This window comes from Felis catus, chromosome C2 (genome assembly GCF_018350175.1).
Source record: "Felis catus isolate Fca126 chromosome C2, F.catus_Fca126_mat1.0, whole genome shotgun sequence".
NCBI lineage: Eukaryota > Metazoa > Chordata > Mammalia > Carnivora > Felidae > Felis > Felis catus.
The window spans coordinates 56,401,121-56,424,221 of NC_058376.1; the positions used below are offsets into that span (position 1 = coordinate 56,401,121).

The 23,101-nt window shown below is 37.6% G+C and overlaps 1 long non-coding RNA gene across 7 annotated transcripts in view; it reads left to right on the forward strand.

Moving 5' to 3' along the window:
* The window catches only part of LOC123379948, a 341,728-nt gene that overhangs the window by 20,246 nt on the left and 298,381 nt on the right, over positions 1-23,101 (forward strand). For 5 of the 7 annotated variants that reach the window (XR_006585047.1, XR_006585043.1, XR_006585046.1 and 2 more), the window contains exons 1-2: positions 8,354-10,352; positions 11,504-11,591. This is a non-coding gene — a long non-coding RNA (uncharacterized LOC123379948). Of the gene's footprint in view, positions 1-8,353; positions 10,353-11,503; positions 11,592-23,101 lie in introns of those variants that run through there. The other 2 variants (XR_006585048.1, XR_006585045.1) reach the window with 1 other exon arrangement.

The following is a 23,101-nucleotide window of genomic DNA, read 5'->3' on the forward strand; positions in this document are numbered from 1 at the left end:
GCAAATCAGTATTACATATGCCATAGGTAAAAAATGGGCTAGGACTTGTCATACACTCTTTAGTTTTCCAATCTGTATCCTGCATCATCAAACCAAAGGCAATATTAAGAAATAGCACAGGTTCTTAGAACAGGGTATCTCAATATCAATAATAATTGATATTATTGCTTTCTTGTGATGGACTGTGTTGTGCATTGTAGGATGTTTTTAGCAGCACCCCTGACCTCTATCCACTAGATTCCAGTAGCACCCTCCTCGCTAGTGTGATAACCAAAAATGGCACCGGACATTGCCAGGTGTCTCCTGGGTTATAAAATTGCCCCTGGTTGAGACCATCGCTTTAGAGAAAGTGAAATTTAAATGATGTAATTCTCATTATTACTTCTTTTGAAAAATGATTTATGTGTTTTAATCTTTGATATTTTTAAAAGATAATTTACATGACTAGGGAATTAGCAAGAGTTCAATCTTGGTCTAAAAGTTAACCTAGCTAGGCAGTAATTCCTTCTCAAAGGAATAGAAATGCTAATACTAAAGAAGGTGCTCCATGCAAATGAGCTTCCATTTAAATTTAGTCCTGCTGAGGACCTAGCCTAGGTTACCAGCAGTGTTAATCTGCCATTCAGTAACAAAGTAAACCAGGATGTTCAGATTATATATTAGCCCACATAGAAAGACAACATAAGGCATTTTTCTGAAACAAAGCTATTATCTTTTCGGAGATCTAATTTTTGAAGCTTATGTTTGGTACTCATCCGATAACATGTCTCACATAGTGTCTGATAAAAGAATGCTTGTTCATAGAAAAACATGGGTGTATGTGGGTAAGTGGGTGTAAGGTACATTTCAGGCTTTTGTTTTGTTTTGTTTTGTTTTGTTTTTTCTGTTCCTAAAGTCTATTCTTTGTAATGTTAGGACTCAAAGTGTATGATGTGCAAGAAATGCAAGAAATGCAGATTGTAAGAAATACAGAATCTTAGGCCTCACCCTTGACCTACTAGATCAGATTATGAATTTTAACACCATCCCCAGGTAATTCTTTTACAAATTAAAGCTTACCTCCAAACACTAGTTCCTCAGATTACTGAAAGATAAATTCTGGGAAAGAATTTTATAAAACATAAGTTTTTGGAAGAGTGGGTTTGGTCTCGATACACAGGTTCTTCTACAACAGCACCTCTCAACAAATATCCATGTTTAAATTCTGATTTTCCAATTGGGAAGTGGTGGAGATTAAGCAATATTTTCTAAACTTGTTTAATAATGGGACTTTTGTTTTCATAGACATCACTTTGGAAAATGTTCCTGTAGTTATGTAGTACAGGCATTTACCACATAATTAAATGACAACTGTATCTTAAGTAAATAAATTAATCAGTAGCTAATCATGGTTAATGATAACTGATAATATGCTGAGCAGCAGGAAAAGACAAACTTTGTAGAGAAGAAAAAAGCAATCATCACCATCATCATAAAACAGAAAACAGTAAACCATAATCCTTTTTTTAAAAAAAAAAATTTTTTAACATTTATTTTTGAGACAGAGAGAGAGCATGAACAGGGGAGGGTCAGAGAAAGAGGGAGACACAGAATCTGAAACAGGCTCCAGGCTCTGAGCTGTCAGCACAGAGCCCGACGCAGGGCTCAAACCGTCAGACCACGAGATCATGACCTGAGCCGAAGTCGGATGCTCAATTGACTGAGCCACCCAGGTGCCCCTATAATCCTTTAGATTACTACTTAAATTTAAAAGCTACTAACAAAATAAAACAACAATTATAAGAAATAATAGTTGGTTCATAGCATCTAGCATGTAAGTTTTTTAGAAAGAAATTTTCTGAAATCAATTTCAAGATATTTTTTCACATAGTTCTTACTGTTCATGAAATTTTGGGTACTAGAAATATTTAGACAAAATTAACAATTGAAAAATATATATTTTTACATAAAAATCACTACAGCAAGGTATTAGTGACATGCAAAAACTGTACATATTTGATCTATATCGATGAGGGAGCGTGGTGCAAGCTGAGGGCAAAATACAGGCTGCCCGCTCTACCTCCCTCAGGTGGAATATACATGATATTCCTCAGACGTTCCTGCCCACTCAAGAACAAAAAGGAAAGAGGTTTAAGTGCTTGCTACGGTAATGTGGGAAACTAAGGCAAATGGAAAATTAAATTCCCTTACTGCTTACAGCCCATTGAGAAGTCCTTGAAACCCCAGTGAACTCCCTCTAGACGCTGAGCTGCCTCAAGGATGACGCTTTGCTGGGGGCAAAAAAGAACCTTAGCTTCACATTATCCCAACCTTGAGGATCCTGTAAGTTTACTTCCTTTATCTCAACTGCCTCAAGATACATGCTGGTAACGGTACTCCAAGCTTATGCCCCCCCCCACCCCCATATACATCTGTAGGGTTTCATGACTGAGGTTTTATTAAACAGTAATAAATGGCCCTTCCCTACCAATAACTAGCCCCTCAAGGTTCTGGAAACCTAGCTTCCAAATTACCTTAGAGTACTCTATCCCTGACCCCCTCCCAACCTGAGAGTATATAATGAGTTACCTGTCAAGACTCCAGTGCAGCTTTCTGACCACAGGCCCTGTCCCCATGCTTTAATAAAATCACCTTTTGCACCAAAGACGTCTTCAAAATTCTTTCTTGGCTCTTGGCTCTGGACCCCTTCACTGTCACCCCCAAATTTCATCATATATTACTCGATGCGTTTGGAGATATGTACCCCCTTGAAGCCATCACCATAATCTATGTTATAAACATATTAATCACCTCCAAAAGTTTCCTCCTGCCTACTCTCTTGAAAAATAGATATCTTTATTTTGAATAAAAGTATTGCAGGATTTTTTACCTCAGTACCCGGGGTTCATTGTCTCCTTGCTTCGGAGAATGAAGAGGTGGACACAAAATGAGCGGCAGGCAAAAGTTTATTAGAGCAAAAGATCAGAAAGTAAGAATAGTAGGAAACCTCTCTTTACAGAGAGGGGACATTCTAAAGTGAATGCCTGCCGACAGTAGGAAAGGGTTGTTGTTTTATAAGGTCACCCTCTTCCTCCTTCCCCCACATCCCCAGCTTCTCAGGTTTTACCTTTATTGGCTGGATAACTTTAGTTGCTGGGTTGTCCATTCCTGATTGGCTCATTTCCATTGTATGAGGGATGGTCAGTTGGTCATACTATTCCTTGTGGGTCATAATTTTATGGTCTACTTATTTTTAGTTAGGTTTTTTGTCAAATTCCTGAAGTTTCGAAACCTGAGGGGGAGTAGGTGGGGTCTGTTACATTCTTTTTTCTTTTTCTTTCTTTTTTTTTTTTTGATTTATTTATTTTTAAATTTACATCCAAGTTAGTTAGCATATAGTGCAACAATGATTTCAGGAGTAGATTCCTTAATGCCCCTTACCCATTTAGCCCATCCCCCCTCCCCTTCCACAACCCCTCCAGCAACCCTCTGTTTGTTCTCTATATTTAAGAGTCTTTTATGTTTTGTCCCCTTCTCTGTTTTTTATATATTTGTTTCCCTTCCCTTGTGTTCATCTGTTTTGTCTCTTAAAGTCCTCATATGAGTGAAGTCCTATGATACTTGTCTTTCTCTAATTTCGCTTAGCATAATACCCTCTAGTTCCATCTAAGTAGTTGCAAATGGCAAGATTTCATTCTTTTTGGTTACCAGGTAATACTCCATTGTGTGTGTGTGTGTGTGTGTGTGTACTACATCTTCTTTATCCATTCATCTGTCGATGGACATTTGGACTCGTTCCATACTTTGGCTGTAGTCAATAGCACTGCTATAAACATTGGCGTGCACGTGCCCCTTTGAAACGGCACTCCGTATCCTTTGGATAAATACCTAGTATTGCAATTTTTGGGTCGTAGGGTAGTTCTATTTTTTAATTATTTGAGGAACCTCCATACTGTTTTCCAGAGTGGCTGCACCCCCAGTTTGCATTCCCACCAGCAGTGCAAAAGAGATCCTCTTTCTCCTCAGCCTCACCAACATCTATTGTTGCCTGAGTTGTTAATGTTAGCCATTCTGACCGGTGTGAGGGGATATCTTATTGTGGTTCTGATTTGTATTTCCCTGATGATGAGTGATGTTGAGCATTTTTTCATGGGTCGATTGGCCATCTGGATGTCTTCTTTGGAGAAGTGTCTATTCATGTCTTTTGCCCATTTCTTCACTGGATTATTTGTTTTTTGGGTGTTGAAATTGATCAGTGCTTTATAGATTTTAGATACTAATGCTTTAGCTGATATGTCCTTTGCAATATCTTCTCCCTTGCTATTGGTTGTCTTTTAGTTTTGCTGATTGTTTCCTTTGCTGTGCAGAAGCTTTTTATTTTGATGAGGTTCCAGTAGTTCATTTTTGCTTTTGTTTCCCTTGCCTCTGGAGGGATTGCAGGGTCTGTTACATTCTTAAGAGGAACCTTATGCCTGAGGGCGTTTACTGGGGTCAGACACTCCCAGAATTGTTCCAAAATATGTGTTTTTCTCCACCCAGGGACCTAAGGTCCTAATCTTTCCCTCTTTGCCTATTTTACCCTATCTTTTCCCTATCATAAAAGTATTACATGTTTATCACAAGAAATGGGTAAAATACACAATGGCATAAAAAGGAAACTATATAATCTTGCTATTCATAGACAAACATGGATACCATTTTAATTTATTCCTTTCTAGTCCTCTTTTCTATACATTTATGCATATGAAATGTTGAAAAGTGGTACATACTATCTTGTATTTTACTTTTTTATTTAACATTATACCATGAACACTTTTCTGAGATGTTAAAAGTTATTTGAATATATGACATTTAAAAAATAAATAATATCCCATTGGATGCATTTGCCTTAATTTACAAATCATCTTTTGTGAGAGATATTTAGGGCTACTGATACAATTTAATTCTTATAAATAATGCTCAGGAAAAGTCCTAATTTAAATAGAATTTTCATTATCTTGTTGGAATAAATTCCTAGAAATGTAATTATTGTTTCAAAGAGAATAAATGTTTTAAAGGACAGTTTTAAAAAATGAGAGATAGTAAAGATTTACTACAGTCTTCACTTTTATTTATACTTTCTCAGAAATATATCTTCAATTTTATTATTTAAGGCAAAAATAATATTGACTTAAGTATTTAGTTTATGTGCATGAGAAGTATACTTTTATAATGCAAAAATTTTTGTGTTAAATTTTTTTCAATTTTTAAATGTTTCATTTATTTTTGAGAAAGAGAGAGAGAGAATGAGTGGGGAGGAGCAGAGAGAGAGACACACACACACAGAATCTGAAGATGGCTCCAGGTTCTGAGCTGTCAGTACAGAGCTTGACGTGGGACTCAAACTCATGAACCGTGAGATCATGACCTGAGCTGAAGTCAGATGCTTAACTGACTGAGCCACCCAGGCACCCCTAAATTCTTCTTACTGTTTTCAAAGAATCCTATTGGTTTTGTAGCAGGCTCACCTGGCTTAGTGGTTGACTCCATCACAATGATTGACAGATCAAAGGACATTCTGTAACTCACTTTCAATTGATACATCCATAATTATGCAAAAAGAAGAGAAAATTAATGGTTCAGAATCTACCAAAAGCTGTTCTTGGAAAGTTCCCCAGGAATCTCCTGATTTGATATTATGCATATGGACCATCTCACAATGTGACTGACACAGGTTTTCTTACCATTGCTCAATCACATCAGTCATTTTTGCTTAACAAGAGGTTCAAATGGAGAAACATTTTATAATTTAATGTTCTGAATGAATAATGTAAATAGTGCAAGCATATGTGTATACATGAGAGTACATGCATTTATAAACATGAATATCAGATATAAATAGTGAGATCTTTCATAATCGTTAATATTTTGTGAACTTGATTCTCTATATAAATGTGTCTAAGGAAGTTACATGCTTGGCTATAGGGCTTTTGACTTCAAGGAAGAAATTGAATTTACCCCTAACAGGCTATTTACTTGCAATTGCAAGATATGAGAGTAGATGATTAGGGTCATGGTGTTTCTGGTTTATTCTCTTTCCTTGGATATTATTTCTGAGTGCAGCTCAAGCTAGAACAGCAGGTGAACAAGTTTGTCAAAAATAATCTTTTCAGGCTTTTGTTACAAGACTTTAAGATGTAAAAAGTCCATGAAGTATCTCACATAGGATTTGGTACATAGTAGGTACCTGAACATTTGATTTTGGTTTATCCTGCTATGGCTTAAGTATATAAGTAAAGGCCTAGGGAGTGACTGGATTTTTCATGATTGGAACAGTAAACTAGTATTAATTTAAAAGGATAGCTAGATGTAAATCTGAATTTTAGAAGGTGTGGATTTGCAATTCTTGCTTTGTCGTAGCTTAATTAAATTCTTAACCTACCTACCAGGGGTTTTTCCTTCCCTTTCTTTCTTCCTTTTCTTTTTTGTAGCTACAATTCTTTTTTTTGTTTGTTTGTTTTTAATGTTTATTTATTTTTGAGACAGAGAGAGACAGAGCACAAGTGGGGGAGAGACAGAGAGAGAGGGAGACACAGAATCTGAAACAGGCTCCAGGCTCTGAGCTGTCAGCACAGAACCTGACGCGGGGCTTGAACCCACAAACTGCGGGATCATGACCTGAGCTGAAGTTGGGACACTCAACTGACCGAGCCACCCATGCACCCCTGTAGCTACAATTCTTAAAGAGTATTGACTGTTCTTCAGAAATGACTTTTTCGGAATATAGTAGCTTTTAATCACAATAAATCTCAGACTTACTGAACTTGAATCTGGCCAAATCAACAAAGAAAAAATATCTAAGGATATTATAAATTATTTACAGCTTAATTTTTAAAACTGATGAAGTAATTTTCACAGGAAATTTGGAATCAATTGTTTCTATTGTCCTCATTTTTACCACCCCTGCACAAAATCTTGCCTGAGTTATTTGCAAAATAAAAGAGATAGCTAACCTCAGTGTGGTCAGCCCCCATGCATATCACACCTTTTGACATGTCTGAACCTATGTTTGTACATGCATGTGGTGAAGATATTCTCTTTGATAAGGTAATAGATTACTTATGGCAACTTTCAAAAACCTTCCATTTTCTTAGAAGGTGATAGATTACTTAGTTATCCCAGGAATAGAAGAATTTCTTATAAAATTATTTAGAATGCCCAGAATGGTGTATTTTTAGCATAAAGCTGTATGATTTGGGTTGTTAAAAACAAAACTTGGCAATAGATTATTTTAAGTGTTCTTGTTTGCTTTAACAGTTCTACTAACTGCACATTGAAGACATTAGTCATTGATATATATATATCAATATATCTATCTATCTATCTATCTATCTATATATATAAACATGTAAACACGTGGTGTGATTTTTAGTCAATGGAGCACTGTGTTTCTATGTCACCATTTTAACCAACTTTGCCTTAATTAATGAAGCAATGAATTAATTTCTAATTGAAGGTAATAGTACTTTTTTACTCATTATATCTTTTCTAAAAATGTCTATGTTCTCTTCCTCCTATACCCATATCCCTTCTCCACTCCTCTCACTGATTGATGAGGTTTCTGGGGTGACAGTGGGGTGTGTGGGGTATGAAGCTGATGGCTAAGAAAGAATTCTGAAGACATCTTTGGTGCAAAACGGTGATTTTATTAAAGCACAGGGACAGGACCTGTGACCATGAGGACTGGTTATATACTATGGAATTGGGGGGAGGTAAAGTCCAGGGGAAGTTTCCAGTGAGATTTTCATATGCTAAAGACACACAGGATACTGGAGGCCTAGCTATTGTCAAGCTAAGATTGTTTTTCCCTTTAGCAAAGCATTAGCATTAAGACAGTAAGGAGTTCCTGGAGAAATGTTTTACTCTGCCAGCTTCAAGTATTTGCCAAAGGGCTGCGGGTTATAAGGAAACTTAGTTCTTTCTGCCATTTCCTTCTGCCTTTGTTTCCCACATTACTATGGAGGGGTGATGGAGACTTTTAAGTCCTGGTGGACTATGCTATCAGTTAACCATTTGTTTTTCCCCTTGCCTTTGTTTTTGGGCAGTCAGGAGTGCCAGAGGAATATCACACATATACCACCTGGTGGTGGTTGTGTGTGTGTGTGGGAGGGTGGGTGGTGGTGTTTGTGGCCTGTCAGCTTGCCTTATGCTCCCTCATCGCTGATGACATTTATATCTGGGAATACTTTGCCTCTAATGGTCATGACATTCCCTAAGTACTGGCTTAAATTGTGCCAATTACAATTTCTTGTGCTTCTTAATGATATTCATTTCATACTTTATCAGAGATTTTCTGAAACAATTATCAAAACTACCTGGAGTTGATTAGGGTGGGTGTTTGTATCTGTTTCTATTTTAATGCTTGAGGGATGATATTTCCCTTTGAGGGCTAGGACTTGATTTTGTTTTTATTATGTCTTTGGTTCTTTATCATTTATGATATTCCTTAAACATGCAAGTACATTTCCAACTCAGGGCGTTTGCTCTTGAAAATTCTGACTAAAATGTTTCTTCCTTATGTATTTTCATGACTCATTTCCTCATTTCATTCAGACTTCTGCTGAAATATCACTACCATACAGAAGCCTGTCCTAAACCACCAAATCTTGAAATCCTAAATAGCATGCATTCACACATGAACTCAAAAATACTATCATCATTCCTTTGCTTTTTGTTTTTCTCATTGGATTTGCCATTACCTTAAATATTATTTATTTATTGTTTCTCTCATTAGAATGTGAGCCATCTCAAAGTAAAATGTGTTCATTGCCAGATGTGGAACAGATTTGGCATATAGTAGTCATTTGATAGATATTAGTTCAGTGAATGGGTAAATTATTTGATTAATCCCCATCTCTGTCCCCAAACACAGACACACATACTGCATTATAGATTTCATGAAAATTAGAGTGCAGTATCTTTCTTGTTTATCATGGTATCCAGGGAGTCAGTGTTAAAAATATTTGTTGAATGACTAAATGAAAGACGGTTATATTGACTGGTCAGTTGCCTTTTAGACATTTTTTTTGTGACCTATTTGGGATGCAGTCTGTCAGGTAGATTCTTTTAATCATTACTATGCTAAAAGGAAATAGGTATCCTGCTTTGCATCCATTCTTGTTTTTATATGTTGACATGAAATTTTTGACAGTGGAAGCTTCACAGAATATTCACATGACCCCCTGGGGGGATTTAGTGATTTAGTTCACATTTTCTTCCTGTCCTTTGTTAGACTCAGAAAATGATAATGGGACTTAACTTTGCAATTACAGCTTGTGTAGGAGCTGTAACCCTCAACCCTCAATCCCAACTCCCAACTTCCACCCCACCTTTACTCCTTCTCTCAGTCTTGATTCAAATTTGGATTATTACAAAACCTATTTGCTAGGGGCAAATGGCCCAGTTCTCTGCTCCTCAGATCCTTCCCCAGTGCATCTATTTCCAGGGTCAGCTCCTGAAGGTGAACATTTCTCTGTCATAATTCAAAGAACAGGAAGCCCTGAGGCACTCCAGGCGGCTATAGAGGCACATGAAAAGAGACAATATAGCAGAATAAAGAAGAGAAAGGCCCATGCAATTTTTACTTAGTGAGCTCCCTTTCCAACTCCCAATTCTCATTTTAGAACTGCATTTTGAAATCATTTTAGGGTTTTGGGTGACTACAAACTGCATTTTGAAATCATTTTAGGGTTTTGGGTGACTACAAATTGAAATTGGGAACGATCCAAACTGGATTTTTTTTAAAAAACTGTATTTATGAATATTGTTGCTCGAATTTAACACTTTTAGTTGGAAATACCATGTACATTGACATCTCAGGAACTGATGTTTTTTAATCATGGATAAAGCAGAAATTTGATATTGGGACTATTTAGAATAAAACTGTGTGTGTGTGTGTGTTTTAATGGTAATTGCTGTTATTTTTAATTATAATTCTGCTAGATCCCATTTGGAAGGAGGGTGGGACTGAAGAGAAGGAGGCCTTCTGGAGCCCGCGCCTGTTACTTGAAGGAGCTAGACTGGATGAGCGGGGATTGGAGGTTGGGGGGGACGCAGGTCCTTCATTGACCAGGCACAGCGCAGGCGCAGAGCGCATGTGCAGGTATCGCCGCCAGCACAGGCCGGCGCAGGCGCAGCACGTTGTAGTTCACAGCACGCCTGGTCTTGTAATGGAGGCTCAACGAGAGTTTCTGAGATTTTGGCGTGTGTCAGCAGCTCCTTGAGGTTCTTTCCATGTACAAGATGTGGTGCTGGGGCTTGTCGCTGTTCTGGGCGAGTGCGTGGCCCTGGCACACACGAACCAGGGGTCTGTGAAGCAACTTGTGACACTTAAGGTGACTTTTGACAGAGAACCCTCTATGAGGCCGAGGCCCCGGGTGTTACACATCTCTTGGTTGAATGTATACATCTATAAATTTCCCCTCAGCAGTCTCTGGTAAATGAGACTCTGTGGAGACCATTTACCAGAGGGGAGTTGTTGTTTAATGGGTACATCCAACTGACTTGAAATTGTAATTTCAGCGAATTGAATATAATTCTAAATTGGTTTTTTAATGTTTATTTTTGAGAGAGAGAGAGAGAGAGAGAGAGAGAGAGAGAGAGAGAGAGATCACAAGTGGGGGAGGGGCAGAGAGAGAGAGAGAGAGAGAGAGGGAGACACAGAATCTGAAGCAGCTCCGGGCTCTGAGCTGTCACCGCAGAGTCCCACTCAGGGCTCGAATTCAGGAACTGTGAAATCATGACCTGAGCCGAAGTGGGACACTTAACCGACTGAGCCACCCAGGCACTCGGGGAATTGAATATAATTCTGAAAAAATGCCTATATATTTATATATATATATATATATATATATATATATATATATATATATAGGCCTGTAATCACCTATCAAATTAGACACATTCAGTTAGCGACCTAACTGCATTTGCCAATTTAAAATGGATGTTCTAATCTATGAAATTTACGCAAATTTAAGGACTAAGAGTACTATGAGCATCATAAAAAGTAATGTTTAACCCAGCATAGAGCTAATTTATTTAAAATTAACGTGAAGATTCTTACTATGTTTGTAATAAAAAAACTAGGGGGGTCCGGTTGGCCCAGTCAGTTAAGCGTCAGACTCTCTCAGGGTCTTGAGTTCAAGTCCCACCTTGGGCTCTTTGCTAGGTATGGACCCTACTTGAAAACAAAACAAAACTAACTAATTTGCTAATGACAATATTCAGTCTAGGTATTTGTAATGAAGATGTAGCTTTTATAGTAATAGATTAATATTAAATGTATCTTTTCCCACTTAGAGTACGACATATAAGTACCATCAGACATGGACCCAGAATGTATTCATATTGATATCTTTACCTGTGACAAAACTTATCTATGAAGCACTGAAAGCTATATTAAATTCCCTTGAGAGTTTATATATTATATTTATTAACTTATATATACATATGTATATATGTTAATAAGTTCTTTGATTTTTCTTAGGGAAGGCCATTTTTTGAATGCCTAGAATAGAATGGATTGGTCTCTGAAAACCAGGTGTGAGAGATATGCTCCTCAGGACACAATTCAGGTATGTAAGATGTGTGTGTGTGTGTGTGTATGCACATTTATAATTCTTTTTTTTTCTTATTTTAATTCTTAATTCTATCTATAATTTTTATAATTCTAACTATAATTCTTATTTATTTTCTGTCTTGATTTGATATCTATCTTTAATCTGCCATTTGGCAGGGTAGAAGAAACGTAATCCCAGGCAGCTAAAGAACCCCCTCCACTCCTTTCAGCAGGATGGACTGTTTGTGTCTTCTGTGCTCACAAAGATGTACCTGGATATCCATCTTTCTATCTAATCCTTAATCTTCACAGGTCATCTCTTAACACTTCTGTCTTACCTATCTCGGCGACTCCTTCAGTAGTCTGTCTGGTACTATGGAATCTCATGCTTTCTTGGGGCACTGAAGTCACCGGGGTGCTGAGACTCATCTGACTGGATTCTTTGTACATCCTTTTCTCTCTGGAATGTTGGGATTTAGAGATTTGTCTAGAAACAGGACATGTCCCAGAAATCCAGGCTCTATGCCACTGTTCTCACCCCATCAGTCTTCCTCTCTGATCCTTATACCTTCATCATGTCTCCTTAAACTCTTTTTTCTTTCTTTTTTTTTTTCCTTTTTTTTTTTTTTTTTTAACATTTTTGAGAGACAGATAGAGACAAAGTTCAAGCCAGGGAGGGGCAGAGAGAGAAGGAGACACAGAATCTGAAGCAGGCTCCAGGCTCTGAACTGTCAGCACAGAGCCCAATGCAGGACTCGAACCCACAAACTGAGATCAAGACCTGAGCCGAAGTCAGATCCTTAACTGACTGAGCCACCTAGGCCCCCCTCTTTTTTCTTTCTTAATGGAGGAAGCTTTTCTTTTTAACAGCTAGAAACAGCATTCTCCATCTGTTATTGTGTCTCTGATTTTTGAAGTTAGGAGTGGTCCTCTCATTTCACCAGTTCCCTGAGGACCTCAGGCTTTTGGAAAGCAAAGCTGGGGAGAGACTTTAAAATTCTGGTTGGCCCTGCTGTATCCTCACACAATGAAGTAGTTCTGCTTAGTCATTGTGGAGGAGGATGGGACCAGGGCTGGGTGTGGGGTGAAAGCAAAACAGAAGAAAAACATGATTACTATTTCAAATATATTACTCTTTTCAAAGGTACTAGTGAAATAAAGATCCTGGATTTGAGACTGACTAGATTTAGTTAGTGTCCCACAGTGTATAAAATGTGTAGCCTTGGGGCGCCTGGGTGGCGCAGTCGGTTAAGCGTCCGACTTCAGCCAGGTCACGATCTCGCGGTCCGGGAGTTCGAGCCCCGCGTCAGGCTCTGGGCTGATGGCTCGGAGCCTGGAGCCTGTTTCCGATTCTGTGTCTCCCTCTCTCTCTGCCCCTCCCCCATTCATGCTCTGTCTCTCTCTGTCCCAAAAATAAATAAAAAACGTTGAAAAAAAATTTTAAATGTGTAGCCTTACAAGAGTCAACTGCACCATTCGTGAGTATATCACAGACATAGATCAATAAGATTAGCAGTAATCAGGGAAGACACTGGGGATATGACAATATAAATCAACAAAAATTTCAGAGAAATAACTGAATAAGTTCCCTGCCAAACTGCCCTACTAACCTTGGCCTTCATTATTTTGGGCCTCTCACTTGACCCTATATTTTTGTAAAAATTATAAAAGTAAGTTTTTGTTAACCACAGCCATGTATGACATTTTCCTCTATGGCAGGTAGCATTAGAGTGGCATCTAGGAGAGATGGCATTAGAGTGGTGGTAGGCATTATTGGGGTCCAGCTAAGGGGAAGTTGAGTTGGGGATCCAGATGACATTTGTGGAATAGAGGAGCAGGGCCAGATGTCATATAACAATTTGAGTGTGTCCCACAGTGCCTGGTGCAGGAATTATGAGAGTAGTGGGGAAGTAGTATACTTCAACAATGGTTGAAGTATAGAGTACCAGAAGCTGATCTGTGGAGTGCCAGTCTAATCATCATATGTATAAAACTATAATTGGAGGATATGATTCCCACTGATTTCTAAATGAAACAGAAATGCTGCTTATCTGGAACATACCTGATAATATATCATATAACAATTATATGATGAATATTTTGTCTTTTTTGATGAGAGTTACGTCAAATGGAATTATATTTCCTGTGTTGCAACACAACTACAAAAATTTATATGGCCTTATCAATAATGAAATTGTTGTGAAATTTTGCATCTGAAGGAAACGTTTCTAAATCACCAGTAATAATGAACCTCCCTGCCCCTACAAATTTTGATCAACTATTCCAGAGGAAAACCTGAATTAGCACATTTTTATATAGAAAATATTACCAAATAATACAAAATAATTTTGATAGTCCTTAGGATTGCAGTCAAAAAATGTAGTAAAAAATGAGTTATAGAATGTGTCAGGAAGGTAATTAAAAAAAGATTATGACATTTTCCTGAATTTTGTGATTTTTTCATTGTCAGCTTTCTGACAAGAATTATAATTTTCCCATTCTAAGTCAGTATTAGTATGTATATCTAATTTTGTTTTCATTGTTTTTATGTGTTTTACTTTTCTCTTTTAATGAAGGCCATGAAAGATTTCCGGCTCAAAGTTATTGGATCTGTCCAGATTTATATTTTTCTGTGTTAAACTGTTCACATGTTTATTTTCTGTCACCTCCTACATAACACATGCTGTATGTGTGCATAAATTTTGTTTTGTCCTTGACTGCATCTCCAGCCCAATGGAACCATGATAGCACGCAGAAGGTACTTGATACATATTTATTGAATGATTTGATGAATTATACTGTTAACCTCAAAGGATGGGTTATTGCTGTGTCTTCAGTTATTTTGATAATTCTTATTGATGGCTTATACTGTGAATTTGAAATAGCCTGCTTTCATTAAACATAATAAATTAAACATAATAAGAGAACTTTTGGGCTGTTTTCAGAACTAACCATTTAGCATGTTTTTCTTAACAGAAAAAAAGTGAGAAGAAAACGGTGCTGCCATTAACTCTGCTCTTGCTTCCCATCACATCATTTATTCAGTTAAAACACTGTCCTTATCAAACCAGTTTAGTGTTCAAATCAGTCATAATCAAATTGGGTAGAAACTAACCAAGGTCACCAATTATGTCAAGTATTTATTGTGTGCCTGTTTTGTATCTACCACAGAGCCGTGTATTTGGGGAGATAGGAAATTGTTTTGTTTATATAAGGCTTTGTCTCTTCTTTTAAGAGTAGCAGTAGTATGGGGGTGCCTGAGTGGCTCAGTCCCTTGAGCATCCAGCTCTTGGTTTTGGCTCAGGTCATGATCCCATGGTTGTGAGATGGAGGCCCGCGTTGGGCTCTGCACTGACAGCGCAGAGCCCGCTTGGGATTCTCTCTTCCCTTCTCTGTCTCTGCCCTTCCCCTGCTGACTTTCTCTCTCAAAATACATAAACTTAAAAAAAGAAAAAAAGAGTAGCAGTAGTGTCATCTATGTCCTACACACCACATGCTCTGTGTGGTGGCTTTTTGATGTAAACTTGGCTTGATATATGTAGTCCCCAGAATTCTCTGTGGCATATGTGTCTGGTTATGGCAGGTTATAAAGAATATTCCCTCATAAGAGTAGGAAGGCAGTAGCCATTTTTTAGCACACACATAACTTATTCCAGTCAATAAAACACTGATCGAGGGTGCCTGAGTGACTTAGTCAGTTGAGTAACCGACTCTCAATTTCTGCTCAGATCCTCATCTCTCAGTTCGTGAGATCAAGCCCCACGTAGGACTCTGCGCTGATAATGCAGAGCCTGCTTGGGATTCTCTCTCTGCTCTTCCCTTGCTTGCTCTCTCTCTCTCTCTCTCTCTCTCTCTCTCAATAAATAAATAAATAAATAAATAAATAAATAAATAAATAAACTTGCAAAAAAAAACACGGATGCAGGTGCTGCTGTGAAGGCATTTTGCAGATGTGATTAAGGTCTCTAATTGGTAGACTTTTATTTATTTTTTTAATTTTTAATGCTTTTATTTATTTTTGAGAGAGAGAGAGAACAAGTGGGGAAGGGGCAGAGAGAGAGGGAGACATAGAATCTGAAGCAGGCTCCAGGCTCTGAACTGTCAGCACAGAGCCCCACGCAGGGCTTGAACCCAAGAACCTGAGTTCATGACCTGACCCAAAGATGGATGCTTAACTGACTGAGCCACCCAGGTGCCCCTCTAATTGGTAGACTTTAATAAAAAGGAAGAATACCCTGCGTGAACCTAATGTAATCAGTGGCAAGCCTTTAAGAGAGGACCTAAGATTTCCGTGGAGTCAAGACTCCATACAGCTTCTGGCTCTGTAATTGCTCTCCTTTCTTTTGGGTTTTCCTTCCTGGCCACCACTGGTGAATAGAAAGCTTCAGTTTGTGCCTGGGAGTTCCAGCCTTCTTGTCATCTTCCCTTTCTGACTGCCTTTCCTATGGACTTTGGACTTGCTTAGCCAGCCCCCACAATTGTACTAGCCAATCCCTTGTAATAAATATATGTAGTACTGGTTCTTGTTCTCTGATTGAACCTGACAAAGACACTCAGTAAGTATTGACAAAACACAGTCTGTTTCTCAAAGGGCTCACAATTTTGTGAGGAGAACTGGTCTGTGAAGATGAAAGTATAGACATTAGGTCAGGATCATCTTTAGTTGTAAGATAAAATGTGTGATTCAGAAAATAAACACTATAAGATGGCAAGATAATGAGAGGTCAGTGTGGCCACAAATTAGAAAACTTTCACCAATAAAATGGAATTTGAACGTGTTCATGAAGGATGGATAAAATTTAAAAGGTCAGAAAAAAGAGGAAGCCATTCTGTTTAGTGAAAAGCACTAACAGAATTATTGAAATTAAATCAATATGTTGAGTCCAGATTTCACTTTGGATCAACAATCCACTTAAACTTTCATGATAGTTGTCCTTTTACAAGCAGCTAGAAAGTCTAATAATGCCGTTAAATGACTGTAAACTATTACCAAGAAAATGTCAAGTATTCAAACTTAACAGACTTTAGTTAAATAGCAATGTTAATTTTTATCATATTTTTTCACAGTAAGGTCAAGAATCCTGGGTAAAGTAGCATCTTTTGTAAAAGAAAAAAAAAGGCTCTGGAGGAAAGCATCAAAAACAAAGATTTCCCTCCTGCTTTTGCAAAATAGTCTTTAGCTTCTGAGCAGCCCTTAAAACCTCACTGGGGTATGAATTTGTTGGAGAATGAGCCAGCACACATTTATTGCAAGGGTCAGGAGAGTCAAAGATGACAGGTGTGTGTGTATGTGGGAAGGGTGGTGGCAGTGAAAGAGCAGCTAATAATATTTGGGGAAAGCTAATTGCAGAGGACAGAAGTCTTCTGGAAGAGACTGGAGGTTTTGGGGTTGCTGTTCTATATCAAAAAAGATTAGCTTTGTTTACTGAGAATACATTTGGGGAATCACTTAGGGCATATATTCTTGTTATAAATATATTTTTTCATTCTTGTTTGTGAGCAGTAAACAATTCTGATATATGTATTCTTTAGGGGGAAATGGAAAAAAAAGGGCCACAATTTCCAATAATTTCATAATTTTAGATGCACCATGCTGGCAGTTATAGGAGAAATATAACATTTTTTAGCTTACAAAGTACTGGCGTATGTGCCAAAGAATTTTCTTCTAGGGTTAGTAGAACCTCTTGGGAGGTCACAGTACCTCTGTGATACCAGAATTAGACTGTATTTTACACATACAGAGTTTAAGGCTTTTATCATCTCTCCCTAATTGGAACGCCTTCTTCCCGGAATGGTTTACCAGCTGTTAAACTCATAAAATACTTCTATGTCAATTCATAAATAGCTTCATCCTCTAACCTACTCAATATACCCAACCTCCCATAGCCCCAAATTATCTACCTGGGGCCATTGACTCTATACCATCCATCAATGAAACTGTTAATATCTAGCCTAGCCGGGAGTTTCCAGAATCCAGCTCTAAACTCTTCTGATTTCTCCTCTGATTGTCTCGTACCTAGGTCAGGCTGATTGTTAAATATCTTAAATCACATTTCCTAGTTACTAATTTTACATCTATTATCGATCTTTCAAAACTGTTGAAATCTGTCATCTCTTATGTCTTTCTAGTTCTTTTTGTTTTGGGGGTTTATGCCTTAAAAATCCTAATACTGTGATTTCAGTAGCATGTCAGGAAGGAGAAAAAATAAATGCATTAGTCAGTATGCTTTTTTTTAACCATAGTTTGATTAGTAATATTAAAGGATGCTGAGAATATCTGCTGGAATAGGGCTTATATGAAAGCACACTGTGGAACTGGGTTAATAAGTGCTATACTTTGATCCAATAAGTGTAGAAATGTTGGATTAAAAAAAGTCAAACATTCTCCCTCCCAACTTTTTAATACTTTTTCTGTGCTATTGTTCATTGTTAATTCCCAAGTTAAGTTTAAAATATGCTGTGTTTCTCATATTTTCCCCCCTCAGAATCCTCCACTCTTTTAAATGCAATACAAATGTCCTTTTAAGGTAATAACATCTTATCATGAGCATTGTTTTAGAAAGTGATGCATAATTTGAGGGAACTTGTGCTGTATCATCTGTAGCTCATTGGACACTTCTGTCTAAAGTCTCATCTGACCTTCAGGAAAGAGGTCGGGAATTATATTTCTCAGAACCCTTGAGGTTGGTCATGAAAGGAACCTGGAAGAGGAGAGGAAATCACTATTTTCTGGGCATAGTGTGACCAGATGTGCAGTCAGAGGTGAGCTCTTGAGAACCAACTAAGTGAATTCAGTCTGAGTCAGTTAATAGAACCTTCTCAGAGATATTGAGGAATTGCAGCACCTTCCAGGCAAGATCTTTAATCAGCAACTTTAGCACTTTAAGCTGAGATGACTTTGCTAACCTTCAGAGGCTGTTCCCTTAACCTGTGGTAAAAGCTTCTATGATCTCTTCTAAGAAAAGTATAAGCTCCTAATTCTTTTTTTTTAAATTGTTGTGTAGTTGATACACAATATTACATTAATTCAGGTGTGCAGCATAGTGGTTTGACAACTCTATTATGTTACGCTGTCCTCACCACAAGTGTAGCTACCATGTGTCACCATAGGTCACTATTACAGTACTATTCCTTATATTCCCTATGCTGTGCCTTTCATCCCTGTGAATTATTCATTCCATAACTGAAAGCTTGTACTTTCCAGTCTCTTTCACCCATTTCCCTTCTGCCCTCCCCACTGACAATCGCCAGTTTGTTCTTTGTATTTATGGGTCTGTTTCTGTTTTTGGTTTCTTTGTTTCTTCATTTTTTTTTGTTTTTTGTGTGTTTTTTGTTTTTTGTTTTTTTTTAGATTCCATATTGTAACTGAAATTATATGGTATTTGTCTTTCTCTGACTTATTTCACTTAGTAAAATATCCTTAGGGACCATCTATGTTGTCACAAATGGCAAGATTGCATCCTTTTTATGGTTCAGTAATATTCCATTGTGTGTGTGTGTGCACGCACACGTGCTACATCTTCTTTATCCATTTATGCAGCAATGGACACTTAGACTGCTTCTATATCTTGGCTATTGTAAACAATGCTGCAGTGAACATAGGGGTGCTATATAATTTTAAATTAGGGTTTTTGTTTTCTTTGGGTAAATAGTAGTGGAATTACAGTCTTGTATGGCATTTTTGCTTTTAATGTTTTGAGGAATCTCTGGACTGTTTTCTACAGTGGTTGCACCAGTTTTTTTTGTCCCAACAGTGTGTGAGAGTTCCCTTTACCCTATAATCTCAACAACACTTGTTATTTCTTGTCTTTTTTATTCTAGCCATTTTGACTGGTGTACAGTAATATCTTATTGTGCTTTTGAATCTGCATTTCCCTGATGATTAGTGATGTTGAACATCTTTTCATGTGTCTGTTGGACATTTGTATGTTTTCTTTGCAAAAATGTCTATTCAGGACCTCCAAGTCCTAATTCTTTTTGAAACCCTTTAGATGCATGATTCATAGGGTGGCTTCTGTTTTCCTGATGCATCACAACTGATTCAATACTGGTAAAGGGTAACTATTGATTAGTCAATCAGAAATGTCTATGTAACTCCTATTCAAATGTTAGAATAATCACATAGGATTTCAGGAAATTTAGTCAATTTCAGGAAATCAATGTTTAGAGGATTTTTTTCATAGTGTTTTCCAATTTGGGGCTGAGCAGTGTAACCAAAAATAATGATGTTGGTCTTAGAGGCAAGTCTTTACCCAGAGGTTGTCAGTACTACTTATGTCACCAAGATCTTTGCTGTTATGTTACTTGGACATTGAAAAGAATAATTACTTAATAAAATATGCTACAGATGGTATGTCAAGTTCAGATAAATTAATAATATTGAATTGGTGAGCTTTTTTTAAAAAAAAAATTTAAACGTTTATTTATTATTGCGAGACAAAGAGACGTGGAGTGTGAGCAGGAGAGGGGTAGAGAGAGGAGGAGACACAGAATCTGAAGCAGGCTCCAGGCTCTGAGCTGTCAGCACAGAGCCCAATGCGGGGCTCGAACTCACAATCTGTGAGATCATGACCTGAGCTGACGTTGGTCGCCCAACCAACTGAGCCACCCAGGCACCCTGGTGAGCTGTTTTTAAAAGTTTATTTATTTTGAGAGAGAGAGAGAGCAAGTGGGTAAGGGGGAAGAGAGAGAGAGAGAGAGAGAGAGAGAGAGAGAGAGAGAGAGAGAGAGAAAGAAAGATTCCCAAGGAGTCTCCATGCTGTCAGTGTGGAGCCTGATGCGGGGCTTGAATCCACAAACCATGAGATCATGACCTGAGCCTAAACCAAGAATCAGCTGCTTAAGTGACTGAGCCACACAGGTACCCTGAAGTGGTAAGCTTTCTTATTGGAAAAAGATCCCTTCTTGAAAATTGGTAGAGTATGAGGATGAAACTGAGATTAAAGAGCATAAACAAAATAAACAATTAAAAACAAACAAAACAACATTTAAAAAAACCCCAACAACTTCCTTCCCTACAATCAAGGTATATAAACAAGTCCCCTGATGTCGCTCTTTTTATCTACTTTATTTCCCCATTCATTCACCTTCAGTGCAATGTGTATTTACCTTTGAACATTGTATATTATAATCCTTCAATAGTTTTGATTTTGGAAACCATAATTCAGTGTATTGTGATCCTCTACAGGGCTAGGACCAGGCCACTTTTGTTTTCTTTGGAAACTTGAACAACATGCAGTTTAGTGTTCAAAAGTTTTCTTTGTGTTGATTTTGAGGGTTAGGTGTTGACTTGTCTTTTCTGTTGTAAACATATCTTGTTTCTACTCTGTTTGTGTTGTGGAAAGTCAAGTATACACAAATGAAGATCAGTTAAATCTAGGTCACATATCCTCTTACCCCAGGCCAAAGAAGAGTGGGCAGAACAATCAAGCTAGAATTTAGGCACTGATCTTTTAGTTTTTTCTTGAATAAGTAATGTATTTTCTGAACTTCCCAATCTGTAAACTATTATAAGGAATCACACAGTTCATTTACATGTTAGCCAATCAGTGAGAATATATTGGGCACTTCTGATGTTCTAGCATTGTCATAATTGCATATTAGTTTCATTGTTAATAAGTAATATTTTTTCGGCTCTTACACAGAATAAAATAGACGAAAGATTCAATTCTTTCCCTAAAGGAGAGTCAAATTATATTGTTCTGAGTGAAATTAAAAACAGTTTTTAAATGTTTTATTTATTTTTGAGAGAGAGAGAGAGCAGAGTACGAGCAGGGGAGGGGCAGAGAGAGAGAGAGGGAGACACAGAATCAAGAAGCAGGTTCCAGGCTCTGAGCTGTTAGCACAGAGCCCAATGTGGGGCTTGAACTTGTGCGCTGTGAGATCATGACTTGAGCTAAAGTTGGATGCTTAACCAATTGAGCCACCCAGGCACCCCTGTTCTGAGTAAAAATTTTTTTAATGTTTTTTTTAAATTTATTTTTGAGACAGAGAGAGACAGAGCATGAGTAGGGGAGGGGCAGAGAGAGAGGGAGACACAGAATCCGAAGCAGGCTCCAGGCTCTGAGGTGTGAGCACAGAGCCTGACGCAGGGCTCGAACTCACGGATTGTGAGATCATGACCTGAGCTGGAGTCGGACACTCAACTGACTGAGCCACCCAGGCACCCCTGAGTGAAATTTTAATACATATCAGGTCGTCATGAAATCTTGGATACGTGTGCTTTAATCTAGCATAGGGCAAAACAGGCTCAATATAGCACATCATATCATTCACCTTTACAAAAATATGTTTATTCTTGTTTTCAAGGATGGGCTGGAAGATTCTACAGTTTCAACAAGTGGGTGACATATAGTAGCTGAAATGCCACCAACATGAATACAAAAGAGATCTTTGCAAGGCCAGAAGTTAGTTGTTTGTTTAATTTTCCAAGCACAGAAACCATTTAGTTCTGAAAAGCAGCTATGGAGAAATTTGTTTAAAATGCAGTCTAGAAAGAAGATTGCAATTTTCCCAAGTTTTCAGTCAGCATGGAGAGGTTGTTAACAGGACTTGAATAATCAACATTTTTTTAGTAAATTCCAGGATTCACAAGTCTCATAAATGTTGTCTAATTTGGAGTTGGAGGCTTGACAATGAATGATTTCTTGGTCTTTTTGTTCTGGTCATTACCAAACACCCTAGTGAGAAAAACAAAACACAACAAAACTTGTGTCTTTCTTATGGCGACCTATGGATTAGTTTTGAGCAGATTGAAGAAAAAGGAGACACTTATAAAACAGACAGTTTTATAGAAAGCAGTATTTTTAGAAGCATAATATTTCAGTAGTTTCAAATAATTACTTTAATTTTGGGGTTCGTTTGGATGGAGAAATGAGCAAAAATAAATTTTAAAAGTGGAGTTTAAATAGACTTCCACTTATAAAAATTGAATTTTTTCCCTCACTTTAAATTAATCCATCTGTTGCATAAGGTAACACAAACCTATGCCATCACTAGCTGATACAATTACTAGTGCATATATAGTATATATGCTATTTCTGGTTTGTTTGCAAATACATGTTACTAATTACATAGCAAAAGAGTCTTAGAACATAGGTCTGGGAAAAGTGGAAGTACTGAGATTGAATCAGTTCAGAATTCATGTACTATTAAGAATATATCATGTCAAAAATATAAAGGTCAGTGCATATTCGGGATGACTGGGTTTTTAAGTAGAGTGTCAGCATGATGGCATATTCAGACATATGGCCCTGGTAGTTCACTATGCTATTCTACGGCACGTCAGATCAGTCAGGGCGCTCATGGTCAGATGATTCAGAGGAGATATAAAACCAAACTTTATTATTGATTTTTAGTACACACATAGTAAAGTGGATAAAGCACAGTAATCTTAAGTGTCAGCTCAAGGAACATGTCCAAATAATTACTACTTAGGTGAAGATATAATATGTTTATTGGTGCAGAGCTTTCTTCATATCACTTCTCTATCAAATCTCAACCTGCTTACCATAACCACTACTCTGC